We start from the raw sequence: 25,086 nt of genomic DNA on the forward strand, positions 1-25,086 counted from the left end.
TTTTTAATTTAAATAGAATTTATTTTATTTAAATCGATTTTTTATTTGTTAAAAAAACACGCTTAAAATTGCTTGTATGGTTTTTGGCATCATATATAGATATATGTTCTTCAATAGAAAGGCTTTTTCTACTAAACGGCCCTGTAAAATGTTTGAACAGTTTGATTAATAATAATAAAAAATATACCTAAATATACACTTTTCTGTTCCTGATACTGTACCTACTATGGAAATATTGTTGAATGTGTTATTGAAACTAATAATAATTTCAGTAACTCTTCTTCCAGTGAAAATAAAACAATCTGGATGTACTCTATAATTGTAAATTTTTACAGTCTTTGTAGCTGGTTTTTGGAGATCTTTTTAATGATAATTTGAAAAATATCAGCTACCATGTTTATTTATAGTTTAACGATAATGGCACTATTTATGGTTTAATATGATTAGTATTTTGTATATATTTTTTTTAAAACAAAATGTTTTGCTACTTTTGCCTATACACATTACTGTATTTTAAATCAAGAGAAATGTGTGTTTACATTTTCTTTCATATGAGCTTCAACCCATCAGTAAATATATTTTATTTCCTTTCTTTTCCTTTCTTAGAGCCTAATAAACACCATTAAATGATTACGAGATTAATGTACTTTCACCAAAAGTGATTATGATATCTACAAAATCCTTATGTACATTATTTTATAAATTACTTATTTAAAGTGATTTAAATCTGTGCTTTTTATTAAAATCTTTATTTAAATCCCAACCTGACTAATTAACAATGCATACTAGGGTGGGATACTTGTGTACAGAGTTCAGTGTCATAATCAAGGGGTTATGGGTACCTGGAGAGGGGTAGTAAAGGCAGCCGGGGCGTGACGCTGATCACATTACCTCCACAACCTCTTTCTTACCCGTAGAACATCCTGGACTACATTTTGCGGACTAATGAGGCTCTGGCGTCAGGACTCTCAGCCAGTATAGTCCTCTGTGGGGCTTGTGCTGTGTCATGTCAATGTGGATTTGAGAATGTCCTTCCACCAATTTCATCTTATTGCTTTTCATCTCCATCTTCGCGATTAGCCAAAGGTGGCAAAAGAGTGAAACAGAATATTATAAAACAATAAACAAATAATGTGCCTTTATGGCAGAGTGTAATGAGGACGAGCTATAATACTTACCCTATCACTAGGGAGACAAATTTATGGTAAATAAAAACTGAAGAGAGCGGTAAATAAAATGTTACATCAGCGGTATATACCAGCGGTGGAAAAAAAAAATTGGAGCACACTTTTTCATTATGAGAGGGAACAACATACAAAAGAGCTATAAATTGATAAACTACTTCATTTTTATATACTGTACACATATACAAGTACTTAGTACAAAAAAGAAAACATCAACACAAAATCACTTCATTTCCAATTGCATATCTCCAGTGATTTATTCATTGTATGTATTTAAAGGATATCCTTGCTGTCCAACAAATAAAATAATCACTACTGCACATACACAAACACATGTTGAAAATCACATGATAAACAAAATTCATTCATGACTGAACACAAATGACACCATTGTTTCCCTTCATGTGCGGGAACAGACCAATCTTATCGCTGCTACAGCTAGCAAGTTCAATGAAACTGGAAGTTGAGTAGACATTCGGGGGAAGAAAGGAATGCAGCTTGACAGGGAGCGAAGTTTTCGTACTGAGATGATGTGCATGGGAAATCCTAATTTGCAGCGTCTTCCTGATGTGATCGAAGATAAAACGTTCTTCAGCTGCAAGTGGTAGGAAACTTTAGGCAAACGTTTCGTTACAAATCGACAGTTTTCGCGATTTCACGATTATTTCGCGAAAAATAGTTTATTTCGTGGAAAAGCACACATTTCGCATTACTTCGCGAATAAATCTCATGCATATTTCATCATTGGGGGTGTAGTTACGTGCAGAATGTTCAAAATTGCATATTTTTTTTCACTTTTCGCGATTTCGCGCATCGCGAAAATTCAATGTCCCTACCTATCACCCTTAAAAAAATGCAAATTCATGAAAATTAGCCCTATTAATCACCACAACTTTTTCTTGTTGTTTAAAAGTTGTTATGGATACAACTGGGCCCCAAACTACTAATACAAAGATGAAACAATATTAAAGCCGGTACTCACCAATCTGCGTCAGTCTTAGCAGCACTTGTTCCCTTTTTCCAGGAAATCCCATTAACGTGGTGGTTGCAGAAAAACCTAGGGGAGGAAAAGTGGAGAAATCAATACATCTTATTTTTCAACTTCACATTATGCTAAAGGGAGGGGAACAGAGAAATGTTTTTTTTTCTTTCTTCCCTGCTGGGACGTGGTTGGCACGCACAACCGTCGCCCAGGAGACATTAAAGGCTAATTTGACCTGAGACCTGCCAGATGGACATAGTGTGCCAGCTGGAAGGAACTGACGAAGATAGTGACTTGTGGAAATGGTTTTTAATGGTTTGGGGGAGTGGGAGAGAAGACGTTCCGCCCCTTTTTTTTTTTTCATTTATAACCTGTTCCGGGAATCTCTGGAGCGAGCGAACGAAAATAATCCTCTGCGGAAGCGGTGACTCACTAGGGCTCGACCAATGAACTTGCAAGAGGGGAAATAAGTTCAGCTACCAGCCACTTGCAGCAGCACACAATGTGTACCGCCAACTCGCTTTCTCTCCTTCTGTAGAGTTATGTGTGGCCTTACTCCATAGATTCCAGGGATAGGGTATAGATATTCATTGTTCTATAAAAGCGAACAGCGGCGTTGGAAATAAGCAGCCCCAAGTCCAAAAACGAGGCTGCAAATTTTGATGTGGCCCCTAACCGAACATATGAGGTCGCCATTTATTGCCACTTTATGCACATAAAGGTTAATCGGAACTGGACCTACACCTTAAAGTGAGATCCGAATCACTGTCTCCACCGGGTATCGAACGAACCCAAGACCCCTTGTTTACAAGGCGACGACATCGGGGAGGCCCTCCAAATTCTGAAAACTTATATCTGTTTACAAAATTCAAGTGTGAATTCGTGTGGTTTCCTTTCACCGGTGTCGCAGAAAAGCGACGTAAAATACAAAAATGCATTACGAACAATTCTCTTCACTACTTTGCCCATTCTTAATTCGACCCTGGGCCTCCCCGATGGCGCAATGATAGCGTCACCGCCTTGTAATCAAGTCGCGGGTTCTATACCCAGTGTGGTTCGGATCACACTTTAAACTGTAGATCCAGTCCCGATTAGCCTTTCTGTGCATAAAGTGGACTTAAAACACCAAATCAACAACAACTCCTAATTCGACCCTTTAAAAACCTGCAGGTATTTGTCTTGTATTTTTCTAATATGTAGCACCATGTTTGAATAAGAGAGAATGTAGGACGTCAGGACATGTGACAAAAAAAAATAACTATTCGCCTTTCTTACAGCGAAGGTGACGCACGAAATAAGAAACGCTTCATCTGCTAATCATTTTTACCTTCTCCAAGGTTTGAAAGCTCCTTCACTCCAACGCAGATTAGGATGTGTACTTTAATGGCTCATTCCAGTGAGTCATCGAGTGATTCAACGGCAAATACCGCACCGCGTTACAACCCTCTTCGCAAAATGTGCCGTCTGTTGTGTAGAGACGGGTAAACATCATGTCTACATTTGATGTCTGGTTCAGGGGCGGAGGTAAAGGTGTGCAAGCGTAAACTAGGATGCCCCAACTACCCATTCTTCTTGTTTTATTGTTAATAATAACGGCATCAATAATATGCATTTCACCTCCTTCCTACCAGCGAGTAGACACTACCCAGTATGCAATGTAAATTGGACATTATCAATTGTCTACTGCTTCTACTAATGTGCTTACACCTAATCTAAAAATACGTTCCAACAAAGCACCTCTTCCTCAGGTGAACACACTATTTTTGTTGATTGGCAGAATTATTTTACTTCACTTTTCTTCCAATTTTGGCTAATTGTGAGGATGAGGATGAATGGTGATAAGATGAAAGAAGATATGAAAGATGAAGGGACAGTGTGTCCAGACGCTAGAGGCTGGTTAGTCTGCAAAATGCAGTGCAAGGTGTACTACGTGGACGTGGAAGGGTTACTCCTTACATTCCGTTTCCGTTTTTTGTGGTGGGGTTCGAACCTACGACAGACGTGTGACTGTACGGTGGGGGAGGGTGCGCTGATTGTGGAGTAGTTAATTAGCGCACCTGATCTGCAGTAAAAAGTAAAGTCGCAAGTCTGTCGTATGTTCGAATCCCACCACCGGCAAATAATAACGTGTTTACTTGAAGAAAAGTTGTTGGATTTAAATAGTGTTTTTTTTTTTAAAAAAAAAAAACCTAAGTGATTTAAGTGACTTTACAAATAATGAAATAATATGTAGAATAATGTACAGTCACAGGCGAAAAAAAATAGGACACCCCAGATCCTGAAATATCCGCTTTCCTGAAAGGCATATACCATATGCTCTACGGCGGTGACAGAACTTGCCATTGAAAATTTACTATTACAATTCACTTATCGCCTTAGCGTTAGGCAACACACATAACGCCTTGCAGAGAGGGGAGTATTTCAGGATCTAGATAGAATAGAAAGATAGAATTGGTGTTTTAAGTCCACTTTATGCACAGAAAGGCTAATTGAGACTGGACCTACAGTTTAAAGTGGGATCCGAACCACTGTGCCCCCACCGGGTATCGAACCCGGGACCCCTTGATTATAAGGCGACGGCGCTACCACTACGCCATCGGGGAGGCCCAGGATCTAGGTGTCCCATTTTTATTGTCGGTGACTGTACGTAAGTAATTTGTAGCTATTATAATCACCTTTGTTTAAAGCATATTAATATCGTAACCATTCAATGGTATTTATTAAGCTCTTAAACAATTTCAAAGGAAAAGCATAGGAGGTTGGTTCAGAGAGGCGTAGTACGTGTAATCAAGGTGAAGTAACAAAGCACAATCGGGAAATTCCACAATATACGGGACAAACAACGCATGCCATAAATCGAAGGGCAGGCACAAGGCAACAACACTATTAACCTTTTGTCACAGCATTAGATCCATAAAACCCCTAACTTCTATGAATCTATGCAGGCAATCTTTTGCCACAAGCAGTTCTTTTGATATGCAGCATACAGACTGTAGAAAGGAAAGGTTGATCAGAAAACAGTTTTCACACAAAAAGCATAATTTTATGCGTATTTTTTTCTTTAATCATAAAAGTCTATTTAAGGCGAAGAGTGACACATTCGCACCAGGTGTACATTTATTTCAAAATCGTCGGAATGGACACTGCTACTAAAAAAAAACTCCCAACTATATAATGGAGTATGAACTTCTCACATTGAAAGAGGAAGCTGTTTCAGTTGATTTTGAAAAAAAAAAAAGAAGATGAATAAGAATTTACAGAATCCCATGCAATCCTTATGAAGAAAATAAAACCCACTTCAACTTTACGTTATGGATAGGGACATTGAATTTTCGTGATGCGCGAAATCGCGAAAAGTGAAAAAAAGATGCAATTTTGAACATTCTGCACGTAACTACACCCCCAATGATGAATTATGCATGAGCTTTATTCGCGAAGTAATGCGAAATGTGTGCCCTTTCCACGAAAGAAACTCTTTTTCGCGAAATAATCGTGAAATATCATAAAATTAAGTAGAAAACACGCAAAAACCGGCAATCGAGGTTGCGCGCGCAAACTGTCGATTTGTAACGAAACGTTTGCCTAAAGTTTCCTACCACTTGCAGCTGAAGGACGTTTTATCTTCGATCACATCAGGAAGACGCTGCAAATTTGGATTTCCCATGCACATAATCTCAGTTCGAAAACTTCGCTCCCTGTCAAGCTGCATTCCTTTCTTCCCCCGAATGTCTACTCAACTTCCAGTTTCATTGAACTTGCTAGCTGTAGCAGCGATAAGATTGGTCTGTTCCCGCACATGAAGGGAAACAATGGTGTCATTTGTGTTCAGTCATGAATGAATTTTGTTTATCATCATGTGATTTTCAACATGTGTTTGTGTATGTGCAGTAGTGATTATTTTATTTGTTGGACAGCAAGGATATCCTTTAAATACATACAATGAATAAATCACTGGAGATATGCAATTTAGAAATGAAGTGATTTTGTGTTGACGTTTTCTTTTTTGTACTAAGTACTTGTATATGTGTACAGTATATAAAAATGAAGTACAGAGTGTCCGAAAAGTCACGCAACCCGGTGTTTACGACCGTATAACGGAATAGCGAAACGGAATTAGAAGAAACGCTTTCTGCCAAGAGAATGCCCTGTATATTGGGAAAATTTAGAGAGACAAACATATGTAAGAACATGCATGTTTTAATAACAAATAAGCAAAGTGTTGCCAAAGGCGGAAAAAAAATATTTGCAAATCGTGTGTATTGTTGCACAGAACTCACTGAGGTAAATTATTGCAACATTTCACAATACCAACGAACAATTTGGATGGCCATCTATTGAATTTGACAGAAAAAGAACTTTGACGAAGTTTCAAAAACATTGCAGAAGGGAATAAATGGGCTGTTCCAAAAATCGATGTTTTCACAATATTACGAGGGACACTGGCAACACTGTTGGTGTCACGTGTCACTAACAGACGTGTTTCACCTCAGGCTATCACACTAAGTCACTTTTAACGACAAAGGAGAAAGTTGGTTATTCTCGAACATATGCAATAAATTACATACACCTTGCAACCCTGAAATGTGGGTATCCCTAAATGCTTCTCTTACGCAAGAATATGACGATGTTCGGATATATTCTTCAACAATAAACACTCTTTCCTGTGTAGAATATGGCATTTTAAAAGCACACACACGACGTCAGCATAAGTAGACACAATCTGGAATGCCGTTCGCGGCAAACAGCAACCACCTAAGCAGGCCCGTAGCTAGAGGGGGGGGCAGGGGGGCAAGTGCCCCCCCTGAGAGCCTGCTTTGCCCCCCCCCCCTGTGAAAAATACAGAACACATTCCTACTTCGAATTCTCACTAATCTTTACAATTATATCATGTGTTACTCTAGCAACATTACAAAGACACTTATTGATTTTTTGATTTATTAGGGTGTATGGGATTCCGGATAATGTCGAATCAGGATGGGGGGGGGGGGGGTTCCCTTCCAGATTAGACTTCGGGAAATGATTTCACAATTTTCATTATCTAGAACAGTTGTGACATTTTGAGTAGTATTGTATTAAAGGTGCCTAATGTGTTTGGATGTTTTTCTTGGATGTGTTGCTATGAACTTTGAATTGGTTAAATTTTTGTTTCCCAAGTCTATCTTTTGGTAATAGTGTGGTAGAGAGAGGGAGTGGATATTTGATTTTTGTTACTTTGCGTTGCTTTTCTGCCACATCTAGCTAATCGCAACAATGAAGGATGACGTGAAATTGATGAAGAGACACTCATAAACAGTGCCGCAACTACAGGGGGGGCAGGGGGCATTGTCCTCTCCCCCTGACCTTGACAGAAGTCCATTCTAGGGGAAGCAAACATTTAAGTAAGAAACAAGACTAGGAGAATCTAAGAATAGCAGAACAATTGGATACTCATGATGGAATTAATTTTTACGTGTTCCTTGCATTTTTCTTCCAGACGGACAAGGGCACTTGCAAGGGGCACAGAGGGGAAATTGGCCCCCCTCGATTTCAAATTTTATACAAATAAAAAAACATTTCGTAAAATTTTCTCGCTCGCTTCGCTCGCATTTTCTGCTGTTCTATTCTATTCTATAGTCCAAGATCAGAGCCATAGCTATCTATGGAGCGGCAGGAGTCGGCTCTGGAAGCCAAACGATCTTTATGAAGAAAGAAATGTTAAACAGAATGCCATGGTGCCCCGTAAAATTACACTGATGAACAAATTCAAACTTTTTTTTGCTCCTTTGAACGAAAATAGGTGATTATTTATAATTCGACCCCGCTGAATCCAAATCTGAAAGTAGAAATGCTGTATCACCTATCGTTTTCCCTGGATTTTCATTTTTTGTTTTTAATAAAAAATGTATTCCCTTTGTAATAATAAATCGAAATTTGAAATTATTTTTGTTTGTTTGTTCATGAAATAAGATTTAAATATTGAAGTGAATAACTATGAAATATAAAAAAATTAAAATATATGTATAGGACAGATTTTGACTGTTCAGTGAAGAAATTTCATGCAAAAAAACCGGAAAAAACACATTTTTACTCGCATTTTCAAAATTTCTTTCTTGAACTCTGCCACCAGAAACCTCTTCCTTGAGGTTCCAACAGTAGTCTGCTAACATGTTCTGTACTGATTTTTCTGCATATTGTTTCTCCATGACAGAAATATCCTGCTGAAATCTCTCGCCGCATTCGTCACTAACCGTGCCCAAGTTAAGGGGGAAAAAGTCCAAATGCGAATCTTAAAAAGTGAATTTTCAAGGACATATTCCACCCAATGCGCTGATAACACTTCAACAAGTTCTTAACAAGTTCCCCCCCCCCTCCATGTAGGACTGCCTTGACGGGGCGAGGGGGCTTAGTAGGGAGGTCAATTTTCATCTCATCATTTCACCCATTCTTCACATCCATATCTCACGTTTTCATCATTCCATCACGTCATTCATCTCCATCTCATCATTTCACTCATTCTTCACTTCCATATCTCACGTTTTCACCATCCCATCACGTCATTCATCTCCATATTTTTGACCTCCCTATAACTAAGGGTCCTGCTAGAGGAGACAACCTCGATAAAAAAAACCTATCCCAAGGTGTGAGTTGCACGTGCCGATGGGACAGTGTTGGCTGCAGGGGTAGGTGCAGTCGCGAACGTGGCCTCGGGGATTTCGGTTTGGTCCTCGAGTAGCCTCCATTTTTGGGGGTAGGCCTTCCTCGGCATAGAGGGCATGTCGAGGCGACAATTTATGGACCCTCCTATATAAATTTATTTTGTATATGGGTACAAAAAACAACTCAAACGGGGGGAAACCCCCAAAACGAGCGCGGCCTTCGAGCCCGCTCCAAGTAGTGGAAAAGACAAGTAACGTGCCACGTTACCTTGTTATCAGTATTGTTGAGAAGACCGATAGTAAGGATGTTTCTGCAACAACAAAGAAACACGGAGCTGCTACATTGAAGGACTTGTCACCATTCCTTATCAAGAAACAGCTAGACTACGCCGCTGGTTCCGATGTTCCAGAAATAAAGAAGCTGAGAAACGGGAGTCTACTTATCCAGACCAGCACAGATCGCCAGACCAACAACCTTTTAAAGTTACGATCTTTGGGCCATTTCACTGTTAATGTTGAACCCCATCGTCAACTTAACAGTAGTAAAGGTGTGATTCGCCACTGGGATCTGCTAAATGCTGAGGAGGAAGAGATCCTTGAAGCACTCTCAGACCAACATGTCACCGCAGTGCAGCGAATCAAGACACGAAAATCCGGAGAACTTGTGCCAACTGCTTCGATTATACTAACGTTCCAAACGACCACTCTCCCAGATATCGTTCGGGCTGGATATTTGAGACTTAAAGTCCGGCCATACATCCCTAACCCGATGCGATGTTTCAAATGCCAGCACTTTGGGCACACTCAGCCTTCCTGCAAGGCCACTACCGCCCTTTGTGGTAAGTGTAGTAAGCCTGATCATGGGACCGAACCTTGTTCTTCAGGTCCCAAATGCATTAACTGCCAAGGCGAGCACCCAGTCTGGCATCGTGACTGCCCCTCTTTCCAACAAGAGAAGAAAATCAGAGAGTTGGTCGTCACAGAGAAAATCTCTGCTGGCGAAGCAAAACAACGTCTCCGTGAAAGCATACGCACCACTTTACCTGTGCAATTCGCTACAGTTGCTGCAGCTGCTCTTACCCGTCGAAGTATAGGTGTACAAACCAGCGACGTGTCCACTCAAACTACAACGCTTCCCGTAGTAGCCCGCCCTGCTTCGAGGAAAACAGCAACCACTCCTCGCTCTACAGAGAAGAAGTTCAAGCAGGTGCATAGCAAGGATTACTTTCTCAAGTCCAGTAGCTCTCCAGTCAGGGTGGCAGCCACCACCCTGAAACTTAAGGCGCAGCTGAAAGCTGCCCGGCGGGCGCTCAAAGCACCCGCCCCCACTCCCCCTTCTTCATCCCCTTCGCCTTCTGTGTCCTTACCTGAGGACATGATACAAGACGAAGCCGCGGATGAAGAATTTATCAAGGTGACAGGGCCTAGAAACAGAGTACGCCTCAAAAGGTAACTATAATACCTCCCGCTATGGCTTATTGTCTCCAATGGAACCTCAACGGTTTCCGTATGCATCTCGAGGAACTGCAAATCTTACTATCTGAATTTGACCCTGCCATCATATGTCTCCAAGAGACACATTTTCGTCCAAATGAATCAGTGATTCTCAACGGATACACACTTTACCGCACCGACAAGCTTCCTTAGGGTCGTCGTGCACACGGTGGTGTTGCAATCGGTGTTCGAGATAACATCCACTCAACGCCAATCTTTCTCACCACCCCCCTCCAAGCGGTCGCTGTGCGGGTCCATCTACCACAGCCAATATCTGTGTGCTGTGTCTACATCACAAGGGAGGAGCGATTCTCTCTTGACGACCTCCTTTCTATTTTCGACCAAATTCCGTCTCCTGTAGTTCTTTTGGGCGATTTTAATTCCTACCATCGTTTATGGGGCTCCGTTCGTACAGAACCCCGGGGTCAAATTGTAGATCAATTCCGTGAGGCATCAGCTTTAACGTTGCTGAATGATGGGACTCCCACATATTTCAGTCCTTCCTCAGGCACACACTCTGCGTTGGACTTGTCCTTCTGCAGTCCCAGCCTTGCTCCTACCACATCTTGGAGCGTTCACCCTGATCTCTGTGGGAGTGATCACTTCCCTCTCATTCTTACCTTCGAACATCTTCAGCAATCACGTGAACAACACCCTCACTGGCATCTCAGTCGGGCCGACTGGGATGCCTTCGAGCGTGCAGTGGACCTTGAAGTCGATCTTGCGTCGACTCTACCACCAATCGACGCCTTAGATGTCTTTGTGTCACGAGTGCATGATGCTGCACGCGCCTCCATTTCACATCCCTGTGGACCTGCGAGGCGACGACCAGTCCCATGGTGGACTGCGGAGATCAGTGCAGCCATCAAGGACCGCAATCATGCTCTCGATCGATTTAATAGAAACCACACTGCCGCAAACCTAGAGCAGTTCCGCATTAAGCGTGCCCGTGCCCGTCGGCTCATTCGAGCCAGTAAGAAGGCGTGCTGGGTCCAATACGTGTCTTCCCTGACGAAGCAGGCTTCGTCGAAAGCCGTTTGGACCAAAGTACGTCGCATCCAGGGGGGTGCATCTACTCCTCTGAGCGCTCTGGAGCACGACGGGACGTTGCACACCGATTCTGGAGACATAGCTAATATCTTGGCCACGCAGTTTTCTGATGCGTCTAGCTCTAAAAATTATGAACCACGTTTCCGCCGTGAGAAGGACCGTCAAGAACGACGCCCTCTAGTTTTTCGAAGTCATAACAACGAGCCATACAACTCTCGATTCACTGAACGGGAGTTCGATCAGGCACTTCGAGATTCAAAGAATACAGCTCCTGGAGTGGACAAGATCCACTATGAGATGCTTCGTCATCTGCCCATTGGAGCAAGAAATTTCCTTCTGGCGGTATTCAACAGGCTTTGGTTGGAGGACTCTTTCCTCACTTCCTGGAAAGAAGCTATTATTGTTCCCATCCTGAAACCAGGTAAACAACGCACCGCAGCCTCGAGTTATAGGCCTATTGCCTTAACCAGCTGTGTGTGCAAGTTGATGGAACGCATGATCAACAAGCGTCTCACCTGGTTTTTGGAGGAAAACTCATTGATAAGTAATTTTCAATGTGGTTTTCGCTCCAACCGTTCCACACTGGACCATCTGGTTCAGCTGGAAACGCACATTCAGGACGCATTCCTCAACAAGGAACATTTAGTTGCAGTTTTCTTTGACCTCCAAAAGGCATATGACACAACGTGGCGCTTTGGCATCATAAAACAGCTCCATTCTTGGGGCGTGCGTGGCCATATGGCGTACTTTATTGTAAACTTTTTATCCGATCGTTTTTTCCGCGTACGTGTTGGGAACTCCTTTTCGGATCTTCACGAACAAGAGAACGGTGTCCCGCAGGGCAGCGTATTAAGTGTGACTCTGTTTGCCATAGCAGTGAACAGCGTTATGGCAAGCATTGTTGCCCCTGTACATGGTCTACTGTATGTAGACGACCTCACGATCTTTTGTCGCTCACGGAATCTCGCGTCAGCTTGTCGTCAGCGTACATGTCATTTCGATCCTGGCCTGTACATGGGGAAATCTCCCCTGTGCTTCGTGAATGAGGTCCGCTTCCTGGGCCTCATTTTCGATAAGAAATTAACATGGTTCCCTCACCTTCGCCAGTTAAAATTCTCTTGTCTTCGAGTTCTCAACCTTCTACGCGTTTTATCTCATACTTCTTGGGGTGCTGATAGGACGGTACTGCTTCGCCTGTACCGTGCTCTCATCAGGTCGAAGCTAGATTATGGATGTGTTGTGTATTCTTCTGCCCGCCCATCTAGACTTCGCATCCTAGACACCGTCCACATGCTGGTATACGTGTGTGCTCTGGTGCCTTTCGGACCAGTCCAGTCGCTAGTTTGTACGTAGAGGCATCTGAGCCGTCGCTGTCTCTACGAAGACAGCGGCTGGTAGTGAACTACTTTCTCCATCTTCGCTCGATGCCTTCACATCCCTCATTTCACACCATCTCAGACCAGGGTAGGCTGGCAAGGTATCGGCTCCACCCAAGTGTCACTAGACCATTTGGTGTTCGTGCAGACGAGATCCTGTCAGTACTTGGTGTTGACAGTGATCTTCCTGGCGTCTCTCCACTCATTCCGCCTCTCCCTACCTGGGAGTTTCCTGCACCTTCTATCGATTTTTCCCTCACTGCCCTTCCAAAGGCAGAAACACCAATGGTTGTATACCAGCAACGGTTTTTAGAGCTTCGTGCGAAGCACCCCAATTTTAATGTGTTTTACACGGATGGGTCCAAGACAGTCGAATCAGTTGGTTGCGCTTTCGTCCTAGACTCTCAAAGTTCCAGTTTCTCGCTACATCCTGCCTGTTCCATCTATACGGCAGAGTTGTACGCCATTCTAAAGGCACTGGACTTTGCAGACGTGAATGGGCTGAAGAAAATCCTTGTGTGCTGCGATTCGACCAGCGTGTTGCAGTCTCTGGATTCGCCGTATTCCCGGCATCCGGTAGCGCAACGCATATTCAGACGGCTTGTGTCCTTATCTGCCAGTGCGGATGTACACTTCTGTTGGGTCCCTAGCCACGTGGGCATCCAGGGGAACGAAGCAGCTGATGCTGCCGCCAAGTCTGCTGATGCAGATGGCGACGTTCTCGTCCACCTATTGCCAGCTAGCGACCTGCAGAACGTGTTTCGTTGTCGCCTTCTTGACACTTGGCAGGCCGAGTGGGATACGGAAACGGGGAACAAGCTTCACGCTGTTAGGCCAACCATAGGTGCTTGGCGTTCCTCGTCTCGTCCCTCTCGGCAAGAAGAAGTTATTCTTACCCGCATGCGTATAGGACACAGCCGTCTCACGCATGGCCACCTACTTCAAGGGCTGGACCCTCCGTTTTGTCGTGCTTGTAATGTTTTATTAAGCATTCGACACATTCTCGTTGAATGTGTCGATCTTGCTTACCTCCGGCAGACTTTTAACCTTTCCGGCTGTTTGTCATCCCTCTTGGGTGATGACAGCAGTATTTTATCACGTGTTTTTAGTTTTTTTGCGAAGAGCTGGACTTTTCCACCGTCTGTAAGGAGGTTTTTAGTTTGTTCTGACTTTTTAATGTGTCGTGTTTGTCTCGTGCAGGTCTCTTTACAACCTTGCACTTTTAGTTTTTTTCCCAAGGGGCTATCTACACCCCTTTTTTTAAATCTCAGTCAGAATTTTAGATAAGGGGACATTTCCCCGTATATACAGAAGGGTGCGAAATGGCCTTAAGTGCCGACGCACCCATAAATTTTAACTCAATCAATCAATCAATTAACAAGTTCCTTGTAGTTGTCAGCTTTCACATTTCCAAGAAAATTACAGCATACTTGTCTGGAAGCTAACCATGCGCATTTATCTTTTTCTGTTAGCAATTCCACAAAGTTGTCATCATGAATGATCTCACGGATTTGCGGCCCAATAAATATGCCTTCTTTTAACTTACTATGACTGAGTTTAGGAAATGTTTTTCTCAAGTACCCAAAACTCTCACCGTGTTTATCCAAAGCCTTAACAAAATTTTTCATCAGCCCTAACTTTATATGCAACGGTGGTAACAAAATCTTATCTTTCTCAAGTAGAGGGTGATTCCTAACACTCTTCTCTCTAGGACTTAAGTTTTTTCGTATGGGCCAATCCACAATGTTGTAATGTTTATCTTCTGCCCGGCTGTCCCATTCGCAAAGAAAGCAACAAAATTTTGTAAACCCAGATTGCATGCCTAACAGTATACCAATCATTTTGAGGTCTTCGCTTATTTGCCAACCATATTTTTCATAATTGATCACTTTTAATATTGTATCCATACTTTTGTATGTTTCTCTCATGGTGGAAGAATAGGCAAGGGGTACTGATGGGTATATATTCACATTATGCAACAATACTACTTTTAAACTATTCTTAGATGAATCTAAATATAGTCTCCACTCGTTTGGGTTGTGACTCCTTCCAAGTTCTTGCGGAAGGCCTTCTACATCATTGCAGTAAGTTAACTCATTATTAACAGAAAAAAAATGTGTCAGTGATTGTTGGCGTTTCCGATATGACAACTTAACACCATCTTGTAATAAATTCCACCCTCGGAGACGAGAACCTAATAATTCCGCTTGAACTTTAGAAAGGTTGAGGTCTCTGACTAGACCATTTAATTCGGATTGGGAAATAAAGTGAGGTATATTTGGATCAGGAAAATTTGGATCGGTGTTTGAATATGAGGGTCCAGGTTCGTCATCTGGAGAAGCACTGCTTGGTTCTGTTTCATCCACTGTCCATTCTTTAGGAGGCTTAGGAATTGGTATAAAATCATGACTCGTAGGTTTCTTGGCTGAAGGAACATCAGGATAAAATGTAGAATGTTTTGATTTAGAACTATATCCCACTATGTTTGTTAAACAGAAGTAACAATTCGTAGTATGATCTTTCTGTTCTGTCCATATTAAAGGGTTTCCGAAGGGCATTGATTTGTGAGTGACATTAAGCCAACCACGTAAAGTTCGCGAACGATTACAACAAATTTTACCTGGTGCCCAGCTTTCTTCCTCCTCTACTTTACTTCCAAAATACAACTCATATGCTTTTTTCACTATAGGAGTGATCGTATTTCTGTGACTTCGGAGTAAATTCCCCGCAAACATAACAAAACAAGTTCGGGTTATTCACACATTTGCGTGACATGGCAAACTCATTAATTGACTTATAATATATTTCTTTAAAAAACAACAATTATGAATGCTCCTATCGTTTTGTTAAAATACAACTTACACTTCACTTCACTATACACAATATTTCATTCACAATTTCACGAACATACACAAACATAAAATACGGCTACTTGCGAAGTTATCGGAAAGGAAGTTAATACTAGATTAACCCACAAAAGAACAAATTTTAACAGAGAAACAGGAAATTTCTCTACTGCCAGATGTTTCCTCCACTAAATATTAAGTGCCAGCCATAAACACACAAGGTCGCTGAAAAATTCTTATCCATTTGCTAGGAACCAAACGTTAAGCCGGATACGGAGCAGGGTGCAGAGAACTGAAACCATAAAACTATAAAATGTGGGTGTTCTGCAAAAAATTTAGGTGATACAGGAAAACGGATGCGATATTCGTTCAGCACATCTGAATACATAAAGATCACTTAGTTTTATTTAAAGGAGTATTTCATTGTTTATCAGTGTTATTGCACCCTATTAAAATAATTTATTTCTATGAAACTCAATATGAAATATTACTGATGGCATTGTAATCCAAGAAGTCATTGATCAATCAAGGGATTCCTATTTGTTTGTCAGGTGTCAAAACATGTATTTCAACTATACTACAATTCACACAATATTTTGCAAAATGGTTAACGTAACCAGTAGGCAAACGTTGTCTGTAGTGATGCAAGAGTCTCCCCTTTGAAAGAAATAGAGTCCGTGGTGGACTAAGGGACCCATGTTTTAATGTTTTAGCAAGTACAAAAAAAATGTATTAGCTACAAATGTTTACACAATTCATCAAAGTGTAGATAATATGTAACCATCATTATTTAATTAATTCTATTTTCTTGCATAACACAACACAATGGTGTTGTTGGATTCTCGTTAGATTCCTTTGTGTGTAAAAATCTTGCATACTAGAAACTAGAGGGAATCATTATGAAGCATGATTTATAAAGGGCTCCCTTAATCAGTTCTGCAGAGAGGCTCAAAGTTGTTGGTGCATATTAATTATCTTTTAACATTATCGACCTGTAAATATCAAGTAGATACAGTCCCTATTAGCCTACCTAGGTATTTATGTTAAACTTCATATTCTTTGGCAATCTGGAAAGGTCATTATCGAAATATTGCTATTTGATGTTGCTCGAAGTTCGTTTGTTCGTTGCAGTTTCAAGATATCATCCCTTTCTGTTACTTATCTCTTTTTGTGGAGGGGGCAAGTGCCTCCGTGTACTCTGTTATATCTTATGCGACACAATATATTAAAAATTTGCCCCCTCTAGGATTGACTTTGCCCCCCCTACAAAGAATTTCTGGCTACGGGCCTGCACCTAAGGCAGAGAAAACATGACAATTGATACACGTTCTTCTGAACACACATTTCAGGGTTACAAGGTGTATGTAATTTATTGCATATGTTCGAGAATAACCAACTTTCTCCTTTGTCGTTAAAAGTGACTTAGTGTGATAGCCTGAGGTGAAACACGTCTGTTAGTGACACGTGACACCAACAGTGTTGCCAGTGTCCCTCGTAATATTGTGAAAACATCGATTTTTGGAACAGCCCATTTATTCCCTTCTGCAATGTTTTTGAAACTTCGTCAAAGTTCTTTTTCTGTCAAATTCAATAGATGGCCATCCAAATTGTTCGTTGGTATTGTGAAATGTTGCAATAATTTACCTCAGTGAGTTCTGTGCAACAATACACACGATTTGCAAATATTTTTTTTCCGCCTTTGGCAACACTTTGCTTATTTGTTATTAAAACATGCATGTTCTTACATATGTTTTTCTCTCTAAATTTTCCCAATATACAGGGCATTCTCTTGGCAGAAAGCGTTTCTTCTAATTCCGTTTCGCTATTCCGTTATACGGTCGTAAACACCGGGTTGCGTGACTTTTCGGACACTCTGTAGTTTATTAATTTATAGGTCTTTTGTATGGTGTTTCCTCTCATAATGAAAAAGTGTGCTCCAATTATTTTTTTTTCCACCGCTGGTATATACTGATCTAACATTTAATTACCGCTCTCCTCAGTTTTTATTTACCATAAATTTGTCTCCCTAGTTATGGCTAATCAAATGGAGTTTCGGCTTTTCCTACGACAGCTGAAATCTTCAACGTGTCCTCTTTCCGTTCAAGTGTTTTTTTACGCTATTTGAACTTTGGGAATCTTTGGTATTCACAGTAGAATAATACTCCCATGCTAAGATTTCTGCAAATCCATCGCACGGACCTTTCATTCCCCAGCTCGCCGCGGGGAAAGATCGGTGAGGAAGGGGCTGTTTAGAAACTCGCGTCTGGCTGAACATTGAAAATGTTCCTCGTGCCCTTAAATAAAAAAATCATCAAAAATGATTTTTAAAATAAAAAACATGATTTTTATGCACCGTGTTCTCTCGAAACATAATGGCCTCCCCGATAGCGTAGTGGTAACGTCATCGCATTGTAATCAAGGGGTCACCATAGCGGAGTGGTTATACTGTAACATCGCGCTACGACACCAGGGGTCCTGGGTTCGAATCCCGGCCTGGGCACGAGTGTCCATTCATCAATTTCATCACATCATGACTCATCCCCATCTTCGCAAATTAGCCACGAGTGGCACAAAAAGTGAAGTAAAATAAAGCAATTCAATCAATCAAGGGGTCCCGGGTTCGATACCCGGTGGAGGCACGGATTCCACTTTAAACTGTAGGTCCAGTCACGATTAGCCTTTCTGTGCATAAAGTGGTACTTAAAACATGAGTTCAAACAAGTTCGAAACGTAGTGTTTGAATAAGTATAGTTAAAAGCACTAGACAATATATAATGCCCAATTAACATTTCATGCCAATTAACTAACCAAACTCACTAACATTCAAAAAATTGTTCGACACATTGGCAGTTTACACCTGCCACCAGGAGTACATCCCAGTTCCCTCCTTTATGGAAAACCAAAAGGTTTTGACAATGGTCATTCAGAACTTCACACAGGGAAGCGAAGCAAATACGTCTGCTACCAGGAAACGTGTAAAGTCATGACGTTTCGTGCATGACGCTAGGCATCACGATAGTTTTTTCCAGTAAACAGTACAGAGCCGAAGGTCACCCAAGGACACTAGGATTATAAATACGCCGCTACGTCATGGGGCTAGAGAGAAGGACATGGCTGCGAGACAACCGTGTTTCCGTAGAGAATCCCTCGGCGTTGAGTTCGGTGACTTCTGCTCGCTGGGTAACCGTTACGGGACGCTGTGCAGCGAACCAGATTCAACCAATGGCGTCGACACCGTGGGGACGTAGGTGGGATATACAATAGCATGAAATATTTGTTCTTCGGTTTTTAGCCTAAAAATTGATGAAGAACACCCATGACCAGGCTGCGATTCGAAACAGAGACACAGCAAGAAATACTCGCAGATAGCCCAAATATTTTCAACACTAAACCAGGGTTGTTAAAGGTCCAGGAATTTTAAATAAATTCAATTCCGGTCCAGGAGATAATCAGCAAGCGTAAATGGGTTCTGGACCGTAAAGAACCTTTTTATCTGTAAAGTATTTCAATTCGGTCCAGGAACCTTTTTACCAGATCAATTTAAATACGGTCCAGGAACCTTTTTTTCCAGCTAAATTTAAATACGGTCCAGGAACCTTTTTTCCGGCTCAATTTAGATACGGTCCAGGAATCTTTTTTCCAGGATGAATTTAAATACGGTCCAGGAACCTTTTTTTTCTGATCAATTTGAATCCGGCCCGGGAACTTTTTTAATGATACAATACGCAACTTGGACCGAATTTAAATTGTGCGAGTAAAAAGGTTCCGGTCCTGCAGCGGAACCCAATAGAACCCATTAGAATTTATGGGTTCCTGGACCTTTAACAACCCTGCACTACACATTTTAACACGAAGTAAAGGAAATAAATATTTTTTCTTCAACAGAAGGAAAAGATGCTGAATAAAGCATGTCTTGAGAGAAAAGGAAGGAATACTGAGAATGGCAATAGAGGAAGCTGCGGAAAGGTAAAAAGCAAGCAAGGAAGGAAACATCAAAAGGCTGTGAGGAAGGAAAGATAGAAAGAAAGGGAACAGAAATAGAAGGCTGTAAGAAAAGGAAAGGTAGGAAACAGCAACAAAAGGCTAGAGAAGGAAAGGAACAGAAATAGAATGCTAGTTGAAAGAAAAAAGGGAACAGGCAACTTGGAAAGAAGAAAAAAAAAGGTACAACAACAGAAAGGTGGAATAAAAAAAGAGAAAGGGAGAGGATATCAAAAGAAGGTTCTGTGGAAGGTAAAAAGAAGGAACGAATGGAAGAGAAGGCTGCGTGGAAAGAAGAGAGGGAGGAAGAGAACAGCAGCAGAATATTATGTGGAAGAAACAAGAAAAGAACAGGAAGGAAGAGAGCAACACTTATGAATCAACTGATAGAAAGAAAGGGATATGGAATATTGAATCGGAGAAACAACAGTAAACCTGCTTACGGGCAGAACACACACTCCACCTGACACACAGACAGAGAAAAGGCCACATACAGAAACAGACAAGCATGAAGGATCTTTTATATTACGTCGCCTTCTGCCTTAGGCTAATCACGACGATGAAATTGAATGATGATTGGGTAATAAAATAGGACACCTATGCTTAGACGGATCCTGAACTTTCTGTGGTGAGATCGCTAATCGACCGCTCAACCATCTGGGCTAACGCGATGACAGTTTCTAGATAGAGTTTGATTGACTGACTGATTGATTGATTTGGGGTTTTAAGTCCTCTTTATGCACAGTAAGGCTAATTGGGACTGGACTTACAGTTTAAAGTGGGATCCGAACCACTATGTGCCTCCACCGGGTATCGAACCAGGTACCCCTTGATTACAAGGCGAAGACGCTACCACTACGCCATCGGGGAGGCCAACAGAGTTTGCTTTTGAATCCACTTTATGGGTATGGATCCCGGCAACAGTTGATTACAAGGCGACGCAGTTACCACTAGTTATATATCGGAGACGCTTAGAGAGAGTGATTTTGGTATTTACCATCGCTATTCTGCAAATTGTGGCTAATTGCGATGATGATTGATTGATTGATTGATTGAATTGCTTTACTTTACTTCGCTTCTTGTGCCAGTTTTGGCTAATTTGCGAAGATAAGGATGAGTGATGATATGATGAAATTGATACATGGACACTCACAAACATCCATGCCCAGGCCAGGATTCGAACCCAGGACCGCTGGCGTCGTAGCGCGATTTGCTAAACTGCGATGATGAGAATGGATGATGATATGATGAAACCGATGGAGAGATACGCACGAAGAGCACCTATATGCAGTCTGGGATTCGAACATAGGATCCCTGGCGTAGATCACCAATGCGCAAAGGAGGTCAGCTGTGGGAAATGAATACAGAAATAATATATATTGACTAAACGTCATTGAAGTAACAGAATAAAGCTTAGAGGAGAAGGTCTAAATATGGGCGAAGGTTTAAATATGGGTTTTGGAGTTATCAGCGCTCCCAGGTGCTGCAGCCTGGCAGAGGCTATGGGAACTGGTTATCTGTCAAGGACAAAGGTTGTGGCGCCAATTCGCAAGAGAATGTGGTGGTTAGTTTCGGCCTTGGACGCTGTTATAGAATTACGACCTCCGAAAACTTTTTGCAGGTATGTTTTAAATCAGCGTTTTCTGAATTCTCATCTGCTTTGTATAGGTTATGATATTAGCGGTACATAAAACAAATGTCGGCTTTTATAATTCCCTTGATTTGTTTGTGCAATATGTACCACAGAGAGCGAAAATAAATTGAAGAAGAAAAATAGCGAGATGGTCTAAATATGGGCTATGACATGAGGTCTAATGTTGAGATCACGTTTTCAACAAATATTTGGATGTTTTTCTTAATTTCGATTTTTTCCATTCCGCGTGATTTTCAAAACAACAGATTATTCATAAATATTAATTTTTATAATGTTTTAGCGATAAATGACTGTTTTTTAAAATTTTAATTGCACTAGTAGTCCATATTTAGACCACAATTTTGAAATACATCATTTTACCATTTTTTGGAAATTGCTATTTTTTTTAAAAAAAAATGGAGACCTATACTTTAGCATGTTATTACATTTAAGTATATATTTCATAGATATGCATTTTAAAAACAGGTGCTTGATATATTAATTTTTTTTCCTCCGAAAATGACAAAAGGGTGGCCCATATTTAGACCTTTTCCTCTAACGTCCACTGACGCGCGGAGAAACGCGGGAACAGAACTTCTGTTGTCTGTTTCCACTGAAATCAAATGATGTAACGCCCACTACAGGGAAAAGCGTAGAATTTCCGTACCAGAAGTCTGCAGATTATCTTAAAGGTTATCGCCCACGGAGACGCTGGAAATGCGTCTCTTGCGTTCTGTTGCCGCGTCTCAGTGGGTGTAATCCCCACAAACAATTCCCATCGACGCCAATGGTGTAATCCCCACAAACAATTCTCATCGACGCCACTGATGAATTCTACTCGAAAATTAACCGTTACGAGACCAACAAGGTTCAACGCCTCTCAAAGACATTATCCGACACGTTCTGCTCAGTTCTGCAAATAAGCCATAACAAGAAGCAGCGGATGATCAAACATAACCTAGCTGTCTCTAGGTTGGGCGAGCCCGACTTGCGAATACGGAGGTGACAGCAAACAATTGTGCATTGTTGGATTTTGTGGGCCGACGGAGGTCGAAATGTGTGAACAAGGTTTGGACAATAATGTAAACAACACCCAGGCGACTTTTACTTTGGCAGAGGCGTAGTTAACGCATCGACTGCCATTGTCGATTCCGGAGACGAACACGAGTCTGTTTGTTTGAGTATTAAGTTCACTTTTATGCACAGATAGGTTAATTGGGACTTGGCCTACAGTTTAAAGTGGAATCCCAACCACTATGTGCCTCCATCAGGTATCGAACCCGCAACCACGGACACGAGTATGGTTGATGTAGATTATGTTATTATCCTACTTTGTGTTTCCTCTAAAGGCTGATCGCAACGCAGATGAAAATTTCACCGATGTTTCAACTGTGCATATTTTTATTAAAAAATTAAATAAATTACATTGTTCCCTAGGGTGTTAACAATGTTTCTGTACTACTTTTATTCATAAATTCATTAAGGCAACGTACATTGGAGGAATATTCGTGTGGTGGGCCTATCATCCCCCCACCCAGGATCAGGGTTGTTAATGGTCCAGGAACCTATAAATTCTAATAAGTTCTATTGGGTTCCGCTGCAGGACCGGAACCTTTTTTCTCGCACAATTTAAATTCGGTCCAAATTGCGTATTGTTACATTGAAAACAGGTTCCTGGACCGTATTTTCATTGTTCCTGAAAAAGGTTCCTGGACCGTATTTAATTGATGCGGGAAAAAGTTCCTGGACCGAATTGAAATACATTCTGGAAAAAAGGTTCCTGGACCGAATTGAAATTCATCCGGATAAAAGGTTTCCGGACCGTATTTAAATTCATCCGGATAAAAGGTTTCCGGACCGAATTGAAATGCTTTAAATATGAAAAGGTTATGCACCGTCTAGAACTTATTTACGTTTGCTGATTTTCTCTCCCAGTCCGGTATTGAATTTATTTACAATTCCTGGACCAGGGTTGACCGATCAAAAGTTGCCTTCTAAAAATGTCCGCGAGTAAGTTTTACATTAGAATGTCACACTGCGGTTGTAGAAAACGTAGTGCAGGGAATACATCAAAACGCTGTTGTTCTCTCGTGGGCCAGGTTCAAACTCCCTTTTCGAAGAGTTACTGTACATAACGCAATGGACTATTTAGTGTGGAGTCACATTGAGTTCTAACTAATCCGTCACGTGTTGCTCTGGCATCTGATTCAGGAGCCGCGGCCAATAGGAGCCGTTGATGAGGTAACTGAGGCTGCTGTGTTCCCAGCAGATATCACAACAGAGAAGGGCAGTGCTGCTACAACCAAGTGAAGTAACGCGCGCGAGAGAATGGGGCTACATGGAGAGGGGCAACGTCATTGCATTGTTTGCGTTTCGCTCATTTCTACCTTGTACCTTAGTTCTCGAGTCGGCCAGCACCTGGATTAGTCTTTCATGCTCACAAGTGGATAAATGTTTATCGTCAGGTCTATATTCGATCCAAGTTGTGTATTGTTTCATTTCAATACGGAACTTGGACCCTATTTAAACTGATTCGAAAAAAAAATGTTCCTGGACCGTATTTAAATTGGTATTGGAATAAAGATTCCTGGACCGAATTTAAATTGGTTCGGAAAAAAGATTCCCGCACCGTATTTAAAGTCATCCGTAAAAAAGTTCCTGGACCGCATTTAAATTCATTCAGAAAAAAAGTTCCTGGACCGTATTTAAATTCATTCAGAAAAAGGTTTCTGGACGGTATTTAAATTTATTCAGAAAAAAGGTTCCTGGGCCGTATTTAAATTCATTCAGAAAAAGGTTTCTGGACGGTATTTAAATTCATTCAGAAAAAAAGTTCCTGGACCGTATTTAAATTCATTCAGAAAAAGGTTTCTGGACGGTATTTAAATTTATTCAGAAAAAAGGTTCCTGGGCCGTATTTAAATTCATTCAGAAAAAAAAGGTTCCTGGACCGTATTTAAATTGATCGGGAAAAAGGTTCCTGGACAGAATTGAAATACCTTACAGATAAAAAGGTTCTTTACGGTCCAGAACCCATTTACGCTTGGTGATTTTCTCTCCTGGACCGGAACTGAATTTAATTAAAATTCCTGGACTTTTAACAACCCTGTCCCGGATGTCTTTTCCGACATGACACTCATGCTTGTAACAGTGTGCAATTGGTTGGTAATGCTAGTAATTTTTGTACTTGTTATAATTATTATATAAATTCTATAAACAAAAGAAACATTCATGCAACACTAATAGATTTCTGTGTGGTTTAGTGAATGATAAAATATGCGCGTGACACTCAGGCAATAATTGGTTAATTTCTTCATTAATGGTGGTAATTTTATAATTATTATATAACTACACCTATATAAACAAAAAAAGGAAGCAGTGATTCAAAAACACAATGGTCTCTTGTAGTGATAAAAAAATGTGTGGGCCTCTGAGGCCCCTTCTCAGGTAAGTTTCTAGTGCCGACATTGTTTTTGGACAGCCCTCGTACAGAAAGAAATCTAAGTTGCAACCTGAAATACCACAAAAGATGGAAGTGAATAACGTGCTTCATTTAATTTCACCAGTTTGATTCATTCTGCCTCACTCCACCTTGCGTACGTTATATTTAATTTTCCAACGATCGCTCCGCTTTGGGAAACTGTATTTTCCCATCGGAACTCGAGTAGTTTTGAAAAGTTCGACTGACGTAAACGATCGGTTATTTTAGGTTGTCTGTCATACGTCGGTGGAGATTGCTGTCGTCAGACATGTGCACTTATAACCAATCACAGGTTGCCATGGATACCTGAGCTCGCTCTCTCTGAGCCTTGCTGCGTCAACTGCATCCCCCTCCCTGTCTCTCTTCTTTGTCGTTTTATGTTCGTCCAGTACAAACAATTGATCCCTTTGTGTCTGACCTTGGT

At 41.2% G+C, this 25,086-nt stretch overlaps 1 protein-coding gene across 2 annotated transcripts in view; it reads right to left on the minus strand.

Moving 5' to 3' along the window:
* Positions 1-25,086, minus strand: part of Hr39 (Nuclear hormone receptor FTZ-F1 beta) — a 220,871-nt gene that overhangs the window by 135,953 nt on the left and 59,832 nt on the right. For both annotated transcript variants that reach the window (XM_083144545.1, XM_083144546.1), the window contains exon 2: positions 2,167-2,241. The gene's annotated coding sequence lies outside the window, so the exon portion shown is untranslated. The remainder of the gene's footprint in view (positions 1-2,166; positions 2,242-25,086) is intronic.

Source organism: Lepisma saccharinum, chromosome 23 (genome assembly GCF_977018435.1).
Source record: "Lepisma saccharinum chromosome 23, izLepSacc3.1, whole genome shotgun sequence".
NCBI classification, from domain to species: Eukaryota; Metazoa; Arthropoda; class Insecta; order Zygentoma; family Lepismatidae; genus Lepisma; species Lepisma saccharinum.